The sequence below is a fragment of the Pinus tabuliformis genome, chromosome 5_2 (genome assembly GCF_031772625.1).
Source record: "Pinus tabuliformis cultivar Carrire ecotype Pingquan chromosome 5_2, CPIR1, whole genome shotgun sequence".
Classification (NCBI taxonomy): Eukaryota; Viridiplantae; Streptophyta; class Pinopsida; order Pinales; family Pinaceae; genus Pinus; species Pinus tabuliformis.
Genome location: NC_142306.1, coordinates 236,024,988 through 236,034,896, shown reverse-complemented (window position 1 = coordinate 236,034,896; position 9,909 = coordinate 236,024,988). Strand labels below are relative to the sequence as shown.

The 9,909-nt window shown below is 38.2% G+C and overlaps 2 pseudogenes; both read right to left on the bottom strand.

The window, feature by feature from the left end:
* Positions 1-3,213: 3,213 nt before the first annotated feature.
* On the bottom strand, positions 3,214-5,031 carry LOC149158404 (protein CHROMATIN REMODELING 5-like; annotated as a pseudogene).
* A 2,734-nt stretch (positions 5,032-7,765) lies between these two features.
* On the bottom strand, positions 7,766-9,688 carry LOC149158403 (protein CHROMATIN REMODELING 5 pseudogene; annotated as a pseudogene).
* Positions 9,689-9,909: the final 221 nt, after the last annotated feature.

Sequence of the window (9,909 nt, the reverse complement as noted above, 5' to 3'; positions counted from 1 at the left end):
GAATAATTGTGAGTGAAGAATCTTCATTTAAAGAAGAATGTTTCTAATGATGACGTGGCTCTTACAGCAAGGATGAAGGGAAAGAAAAAGGACTTAAGTAAGTTGAAGTGTTTCAAATGTGGAAATTATGGTCATTATTCGAAAAAAAAATGAAGAAGAAGTAGGGAGATGATGAGAACAAGAAGGGGAAGTAGGTTGTAGGTGTCACCACCTTTATCGAGATAGATGACCTCTCTAGGAGATTAGAGAGTGATGATTTTTCTTTAACCTCTCATTTATCAAATGGTACCATCACTAAGGCTACATGGTACATGGATAGTGGTGTGTCAATGCATATAATAGGTTCATAGAATGTGTTCGAGAATCTAGCTAAGTGGGACTCGAAGTTGCACATGGTGGTGGGCGACAAGAGTCAGAAGAATATCAGAGGATCAGGTGTCATGCCATTCAAGATGGATTCAAGTTAGTTGATGTGAGTTCGGGATGTACTATATGTATCAGATCTTAGATATAATGTGTTTTTTGTCTCAATGATTGAGTGGAAAGGGTTTGACATGATTTTCTAGGATGGGAAGGTGAAGCTGGGCCCAAAGGCTCTAGCTCTGGTGGAGTAGTCATTGGAGTTAGGGAGCTTGTTCTATACAGGCTTACGAGAAAGCTTATAGATCATGAGAAGCAGAAACAGGAGAAGGTCCTATTTCTAGAGGTTCATAGGGAGTAAATTTCTAGTAGAGGTTTACAGGTTCAGAGGGAGAATGTGTAACCCAAGAAGAGCGCGTGATCAGTGGGGAGAAAGGGTGCTTCTATAGCTGGCAAGAAGGAACCATGGAATGATATGAAATCATTTCAAGATAAGAATTAAGATCCTTCAAATTATAGTGATATTTCGAGAAGGGTGTGATTCATGTTACTGGGTTTTTTGGAGTGGTAAGTGCCATAAGTTGGGGTAGTATCACGAGAAGTGAATTTGATGACAAGTTACTTCCTAGTCTTGGGAGTACCTCCCTCACTAAGAGGGAGTTTTGAGATTAGTAGCTTGGGAGGTACTCCAAACCATAGCGTATAGGGTAGTGGAGGATTTGGCACCACAAAAGGGATTTGTGGGCTAAGTACCCAAGATGTGGGTTTTTCACCCAAGCCCGTGGGTGTGAAACCAAGGAGGATTTTCAACACTTGACACTTGGAAATGGAAGAACACCCTTAGAGGAGAAAGAGTTTCTTCAAGCACCAATATGGGAGTTGTATAAGCTGAGATATTAATTTTTTATATGTTTGTGTGGGCTAATTGTCCTAAAGATTCAATTCGACCTCACTTAAGGAGTTTGTTTGAAGGGTTGGATGTTAGCTCAAGAAGGAATATAAATAGAAGATTATTTGAGGATAATTTCACCATCCAAAGTGCAAGAATAAAGGATATATCACCTTTGAAATAGTCATAGATCTAAAGAGACCAAGAGAAGAACGAAAGAAGTATGTTTGTGGTTGGTTTTCTCAAGACTTTTTGGGATGAGATTGGAGGAGCAGCCAGTGAGGAAGAAGACAAGTTTGTTAGGGAATTTTTTTTCCAACTATGTGATTTGTTTTCTTATGGTAATAGGTCTGAAACCTGTAGGTTTCAACCCTATATAGAAATTACCTGTAGACAAATTCTAAAAACAGAAAATAAACTATGGGAAGAACATAAAACATAAAACAGATATAACCATAGATTTTCCGCTAAATACCAAAACCGGGACTACCAGATTGATTTTTCATTATGTTCCTTGAAATGTTACAATACATATATATACATGCCGAAGCATTTGTAAATCCCAATTCGTAAACCTTGAATTGAAGGAGATTTTGCCACCAACTCTGATCTATCTATCAATTCCTCCAAAAACATAAACCAAAAGTCTTCAAATGACTTAATGGATTTGGCAGGAAAGCTTTCAATCCACTGTTTGCATTTCCCTTGAAGTGAATCATAGAACAACATAATGCAAACATCCTCATGCTTAACTCTAAGAAGCTCTGTAAAATCACAAAAATCTGATATATGCTTCAAAGTTAAACTCAGATCTTCTCCATTGAATTTTGGACCATTCCTTAGAAAATATGCATCCTTGGGAAAATGATTTGGGAAACCATGAATTCCTGAAAAATTTATGCATGCATACCTTGAAATAAGAATGGTAGCATCTGGGTCCTTCATAACTCCAGTGGAATCACCATGAATGTATGAATTTTGAATTCTTCAACAATGGAGTCGCCAAGGTAGATTTGCAGCCTCAAAAAATTTCTGAGCTCCTGCTACCTTCAGAAGTTCAGCTTCTTGATTTCGGGAATGAATAATCTTCAGGCTCCCGGCAGACGCACCAAAATGTTATCTCAAAATCAGACCCTGGAAGGCTGCAGACCAGGAATACTTCAAGTAACTGTTTCAAACCTACTTTAGGCTGAGGCTTAGCCTCCTCAACCTGAGAGGGCTCTCTCTAGATGGGTTAATGATTTTGATTAAGATAAGATGGCTAACTCTTTGTGAAATAACTGTGACAAATATAGATGCTGAAAAAACATTAAACAAGTTTCCATTGGGCCTATGGAGTCAACAACACCTCAATAAACAAGGCTCTTGACTTTACATAGAAGTCAGGGCATTCAGAATTTGAATATTCAGAACATAACTCATATGAAACCACAGTTTATAAATGCATACAGGAAATCAGAGCACAATCAGTGAATTTTGAGTGATTATACATCTATACAACTGTAAAAAATTTAGGAAAGGACAAGATCACACATTCTGAACATAGAAATCCTTCATGAATCCTGAGAAGTAAAGCCAAATTATATTACTGAAACTCTGTCTTTTCATAAGCCAAATAAAATGCTCTGTTATAAAGTTTTCCCACCCTCATTACATTGTTGTTTCAGCTATATATAGAATTCTTATTCTAACTGATCGAGATTCCTCCTCCAGCATGAGGGGAATTCGACAACTACCTCTAATGACACCTATCAACTATTTAACTAACTAATAAATACAATAAAGTGATGACTGGAGCTTTTTTAGAGTTCTAAATCTACTATGATTCTAACACCGTGTTACATGCATGATGATTTTAATTAAGATGATTTCGTTCTCTGACATTTCGCTCCCTTTTGGCGGTGGCTGTGGTGGATGTTCAAGGCTCCATGTTGCTCTTCAATATCGTATCCCTTTACCTCTGCTCAGAAACAGGAAACTGCCCCTATTTTTATGCTTTTGGTTTCCTTTGACTCAACCTTTTCAGCTCTTTCAATTATCTCATCAATATCCACGTTCTCAAGTTTTTTTTCGCTTCCTCTTCATTTTTATCTTCCTTGAAAAGCTCCTCGGCACCAAACATCAAAATTGTTGAAAGCTCATTCTTATCAAATAATGAAGTTCCCTTTTTATTGATTCTTTCTTTTCCAGTCTGCCTTGTGCATTAAGCTTCTGAATCACTAAATGGTCAAGAACCATCTTCTGTTTAGCTCATTCTAGAATGTCTTCCTAAACACTCCTGCTTGTAACAAAGCGATAAATATTGACAACCTCCTGCTGACCGATTCGATGAGCTCTACTCATTGCCTGTAAATCATTTTGAGGATTCCAATCAGAATAAAAAATAATCACTGTATCCGCAGTAGCCAGATTGATTTCCAGACCTCCTACACGGGTTGAAAGTAGGAAACAAAAAATCTTCACTTCCTGGTGCATTAAAATGCTCCATTACCTGATGACGCAAGTCGGCCCTTGTACTACCATCCAGCCTCTGAAACTGGAAACCCCTCAAAGACAAGTAATTTGCTAGTATATCTAAGATCTTGACCATCTGTGAGGATATCAAGACACGATGTTTTGTCTCTCGCACGCTATTAAGAAATTTGTCCAGAATAACTAGCTTGCCACTGCTTAAAATGATATGTTGAACTTTGCTACTATCATTCATGTTGACATCTGCACCATAGCCATAATCCGCACTCTCGAATAGAAATGGATGGTTACAACATTTCTTCAATTCAACAACAACATTTAATAGTGAAACCTGGTTTCCACGCATTCCCTTATTCAAATTATGAAAGTTCCGCTCCAAAATCCATTTGTAGTACTGTTTCTGAAGAGGAAACATCTCAACTCTTAAAATGCGTTCTATCTTTGGCGGCAAAGATTTCTCAACATCTTTGATGACTCTTCGGAGCAGATGAGGCCGAAGCTCTTTGTGTAGATTAGCAAGCTCATTCTTGTTGATTGAGCTCAAGTTCTTGTATTTCTCCACAAAATCGCCTTATTCCTGAAATTGCCCTGATCAAGAAAATGCAATAGAGCCCGCAGCTCTTCAACACTATTCTGCAAAGGTGTCCCAGTAATCCACAACTTATTTTTGGTACTGAATTCACACAGAGCAGTGTAGAGTGAGGCTTCACTATTATTCAATCGGTGTGCTTCATCAACCATGAGATAATTCCACTTGATCTTTGAGAGAATGGCCCTATCTTTCAACACAATCTCATATGTGGTCAATAATGTGTTTAACTTAATAAGTCGGCCAGTCTTCTTGTTGGTATAAAATCCATACTCCTGGCAAACCTCTCTTCTTGCACGATTGCCTACATAAACAACAACATTCATGTCAGGCAGCCATTTGCGGAATTCTTTTGCCCAGTTTGTTAATGTTGACAAGGGTACAACTACAAGGAAAGGACCGTGTATCTGCTGCACATTTTGTAAAAACCCGAGCATTGACACAGATTGCACAGTTTTTTCAAGGCCCATCTCATCCGCAAGAATAACATTTGTAGCATTCCTCTAGCTGTTCACAAGAAACTTCCAAGTCTTTTTGAAGCAATGCCCTATAAAATTGCTTTTGCATCATCGGTTAACGCTGACCAGTTATTTGACTGTTTCAGTGCTGCGGCATTACTTATAACCCAAAGTCCTCTGCGAGCTCTTGTCAAAGCCACGTTCATCCGACGAATATCAGCAACAAAACCTACACCATGGCTAGAAGCTCGGACACAAGACATGATGATTACATCTCGTTCTTGACCCTGAAAGCAACTACAGTGTTAATATATAATCCTTTTCCCTCTTCAGTGTTAAGAACACTTTCGAACTTCCGCCGCAAACATTTCAGCTGTAGTTTATATGGTGTGATAATGTCAACAGAAACCTTAATGCCCGCAGACTTCACAAATTTCTGAAGATGTTCATACAACTGCAGGGCAAATTGTGCTTCATGAATATTCTGATATGAAACAGAGCCACCTCTATGAGATTCTCTTTCATGAGTTATATCATAAAATATATAAGGCTTTAATAAAGGGTCTTTATAATAAATTTCATCAGGCCGCTTCACAACACTTTAACTGTCACTTAATCGGTTCTAGCAAGGATGATATCACCGCAGCACTTGTCAGGCCACGTTTTGATGTGCTGTAAGCTTTTCCCATGTGCATGTGTGCTGACACAAAAACTTTTTTAATGCTGATAGGAAAGTCTTCAAAATTTGGTTCACTGATCGTTAATTATGCAGCTTCAGCAGTTTCGTAGCGCGCTACGAAACTGCTGAGTTGTTCCCAAAAATCACAGTTTCAATACAAAACTCAAACCTAGACTAGCACCAAATTTTTACCATCAAACTATTGTGAGTGGTTTTGAAATCAGAATTCTTAAGTGATAACAGTGGCTCCACTTGGGATAGTGTGCTCCTGTAGTACACTAAGAACTCGTATGTCCAGTGCCTTATCCATTTATGACAAACAGAAATTTGCTTGACAAGCGTCCCTTTCAAGCTTCTGGGGCCTTCACCTTGGGCTTAAGTTTGATGATGACTGTAGGAGAAAGAAATCTACATCTACTGAAAAATGCTCAGTTGACCTTGAGCTTATTTGCATTTTCCTACCTACCTACCCTATCAATTTCAACTTCTTTCTGCTCAATCAATGTGAAATTTCCAATGTAGCCAATCATTTGTCTTATCTGATATTTGATTTCTTTGACCGCATCGGAGTTCAGAGCCAATATTATATTGTGATGACCGCTGCCATTGAAATGGCCTCTGATCTTCATAGAAAAACTGAAACACTGGAGAGTAAAACTCTTCCATGTATTTAGCTATAGGATCCCAGAATACATGATCAGCTTGATGATTCTTGTAACTTTCTGGTTGTGCAAACTGATCTTCAACAACAGTGTACAGTTCCTCAATCGTGAAAGAGAAAGTAATCAACACTCTCTCCTTGTGTTCTGCCATAGAAAGCTTCTGAAAATAATGATCATGATTATGAAAACTATATGCCTGAATTTGACCTTGTAAACCTTCAATGTCTTTCTCAATGTCATTCGCAATTTGATTCAAAAATTTCATCTTATCCTCTGCCTTACACTCAAATGATTTTAGATACGAGGACAAGGACAAAGAAAAATTTTCATCTGTTTCTCCATTACTATGATCATTATTCCATTGTTTGAAACCTTGAATTGAAGGAGATTTTGCCACCAACTCTGATCTATCTATCAATTCCTCCAAAAACGTAAACCAAAAGTCTTCAAATGACTTAATGGATTTGGCAGGAAAGCTTTCAATCCACTGTTTGCATTTCCCTTGAAGTGAATCATAGAACAACATAATGCAAACATCCTCATGCTTAACTCTAAGAAGCTCTGTAAAATCACAAAAATCTGATATATGCTTCAAAGTTAAACTCAGATCTTCTCCATTGAATTTTGGACCATTCCTTAGAAAATATGCATCCTTGGGAAAATGATTTGGGAAACCATGAATTCCTGAAAAATTTATGCATGCATACCTTGAAATAAGAATGGTAGCATCTGGGTCCTTCATAACTCCAGTGGAATCACCATGAATGTATGAATTTTGAATTCTTCAACAATGGAGTCGCCAAGGTAGATTTGCAGCCTCAAAAAATTTCTGAGCTCCTGCTACCTTCAGAAGTTCAGCTTCCTGATTTCGGGAATGAGTAATCTTCAGGCTCCCGGCAGATGCACCAAAATGTTATCTCAAAATCAGACCCTGGAAGGCTGCAGACTAGGAAGACTTCAAGTAACTGTTTCAAACCTACTCTAGGCTGAGGCTTAGCCTCCTCAACCTGAGAGGGCTCTCTCTAGATGGGTTAATGATTTTGATTAAGATAAGATGGCTAACTCTTTGTGAAATAACTGTGACAAATATAGATGCTGAAAAAACATTAAACAAGTTTCCATTGGGCCTATGGAGTCAACAACACCTCAATAAACAAGGCTCTTGACTTTACATAGAAGTCAGGGCATTCAGCATTTGAATATTCATAACATAACTCATATGAAACCACAGTTTATAAATGCATACAGGAAATCAGAGCACAATCAGTGAATTCTGAGTGATTATACATCTATACAACTGTAAAAAATTTAGGAAAGGACAAGATCACACATTCTGAACATAGAAATCCTTCATGAATCCTGAGAAGTAAAGCCAAATTATATTACTGAAACTCTGTCTTTTCATAAGCCAAATACAATGCTCTGTTATAAAGTTTTCCCACCCTCATTACATTGTTGTTTCAGCTATATATAGAATTCATATTCTAACTGATCGAGATTCCTCCTCCAGCATGAGGGGAATTCGACAACTACCTCTAATGACACCTATCAACTATTTAACTAACTAATAAATACAATAAAGTGCTAACTGGAGCTTTTTTAGAGTTCTAAATCTACTATGATTCTAACACTGTGTTACATGCATGATGATTTTAATTAAGATGATTTCATTCTCTGACATTTGGCTCCCTTCTGGCGGTGGCTGTGGTGGATGTTCAAGGCTCCATGTTGCTCTTCAATGTCGTATCCCTTTACCTCTGCTGAGAAACAGGAAACTGCCCCTGTTTTTATGCTTTTGGTTTCCTTTGACTCAACCTTTTCAGCTCTTTCAAGTATCTCATCAATATCCACGTTCTCAAGTTTTTTTTTCGCTTCCTCTTCATTTTTATCTTCCTTGAAAAGCTCCTCGGCACCAAACCTCAAAATTGCTGAAAGCTCATTCTTATCAAATAATGCAGTTCCCTTTTTATTGTTTCTTTCTTTTCCAGTCTGCCTTGTGCATTAAGCTTCTGAATCACTAAATGGTCAAGAACCATCTTCTGTTTAGCCCATTCTAGAATGTCTTCCTCAACACTCCTGCTTGTAACAAAGCGATAAATATTGACAACCTCCTGCTGACCGATTCGATGAGCTCTACTCATTGCCTGTAAATCATTTTGAGGATTCCAATCAGAATAAAAAATAATCACTGTATCCGCAGTAGCCAGATTGATTTCCAGACCTCCTGCACGGGTTGAAAGTAGGAAACAAAAATCTTCACTTCCTGGTGCATTAAAATGCTCCATTACCTGATGACGCAAGTCTGCCCTTGTACTACCATCCAGCCTCTGAAACTGGAAACCCCTCAAAGACAAGTAATTTGCTAGTATATCTAAGATCTTGACCATCTGTGAGAATATCAAGACACGATGTTTTGTCTCTCGCAGCCTATTAAGCAATTTGTCCAGAATAACTAGCTTGCCACTGCTTAAAATGATACGTTGAACTTTGCTACTATCATTCATGTTGACATCTGCACCATAGCCATAATCCGCACTCTCGAATAGAAATGGATGGTTACAACATTTCTTCAAGTCAACAACAACATTTAATAGTGAAACCTGGTTTCAACGCATTCCCTTATTCAAATTATGAAAGTTCCGCTCCAAAATCCATTTGTAGTACTGTTTCTGAAGAGGAAACATCTCAACTCTTAAAATGCGTTCTATCTTTGGCGGCAAAGATTTCTCAACATCTTTGATGACTCTTCGGAGCAGATGAGGCCGAAGCTCTTTGTGTAGATTAGCAAGCTCATTCTTGTTGATTGAGCTCAAGTTCTTGTATTTCTCCACAAAATCGCCTTATTCCTGAAATTGCCCTGATCAAGAAAATGCAATAGAGCCCGCAGCTCTTCAACACTATTCTGCAAAGGTGTCCCAGTAATCCACAACTTATTTTTGGTACTGAATTCACAGAGAGCAGTGTAGAGTGAGGCTTCACTATTCTTCAATCGGTGTGCTTCATCAACCATGAGATAATTCCACTTGATCTTTGAGAGAATGGCCCTATCTTTCAACACAATCTCATATGTGGTCAATAATGTGTTTAACTTAATAAGTCGGCCAGTCTTCTTGTTGGTATAAAATCCATACTCCTGGCAAACCTCTCTTCTTGCACGATTTCCTACATAAACAACAACATTCATGTCAGGCAGCCATTTGCAGAATTCTTTTGCCCGGTTTGTTAATGTTGACAAGGGTACAACTACAAGGAAAGGACCGTGTATCTGCTGCACATTTTGTAAAAACCCGAGCATTGACACAGACTGCACAGTTTTTTCAAGGCCCATCTCATCCGCAAGAATAACATTTGTAGCATTCCTCTAGCTATTCACAAGAAACTTCCAAGTCTTTTTGAATCAATGCCCTATAAAATTGCTTTTGCATCATCGGTTAACGCTGACTAGTTATTTGACTGTTTCAGTGCTGCGGCATTACTTATAACCCAAAGTCCTCTGCGAGCTCTTGTCAAAGACACGTTCATTCGACGAATATCAGCAACAAAACCTACACCATGGCTAGAAGCTTGGACACAAGACATGATGATTACATCTCGTTCTTGACCCTGAAAGCAACTACAGTGTTAATATATAATCCTTTTCCCTCTTTAGTGTTAAGAACACTTTCGAACTTCCGCCGCAAACATTTCAGCTGTAGTTTATATGGTGTGATAATGTCAACAGAAAACTTAATGCTCGCAGACTTCACAAATTTCTGAAGATGTTCATACAACTGTAGGGCAAATTGTGCTTCATGAATATT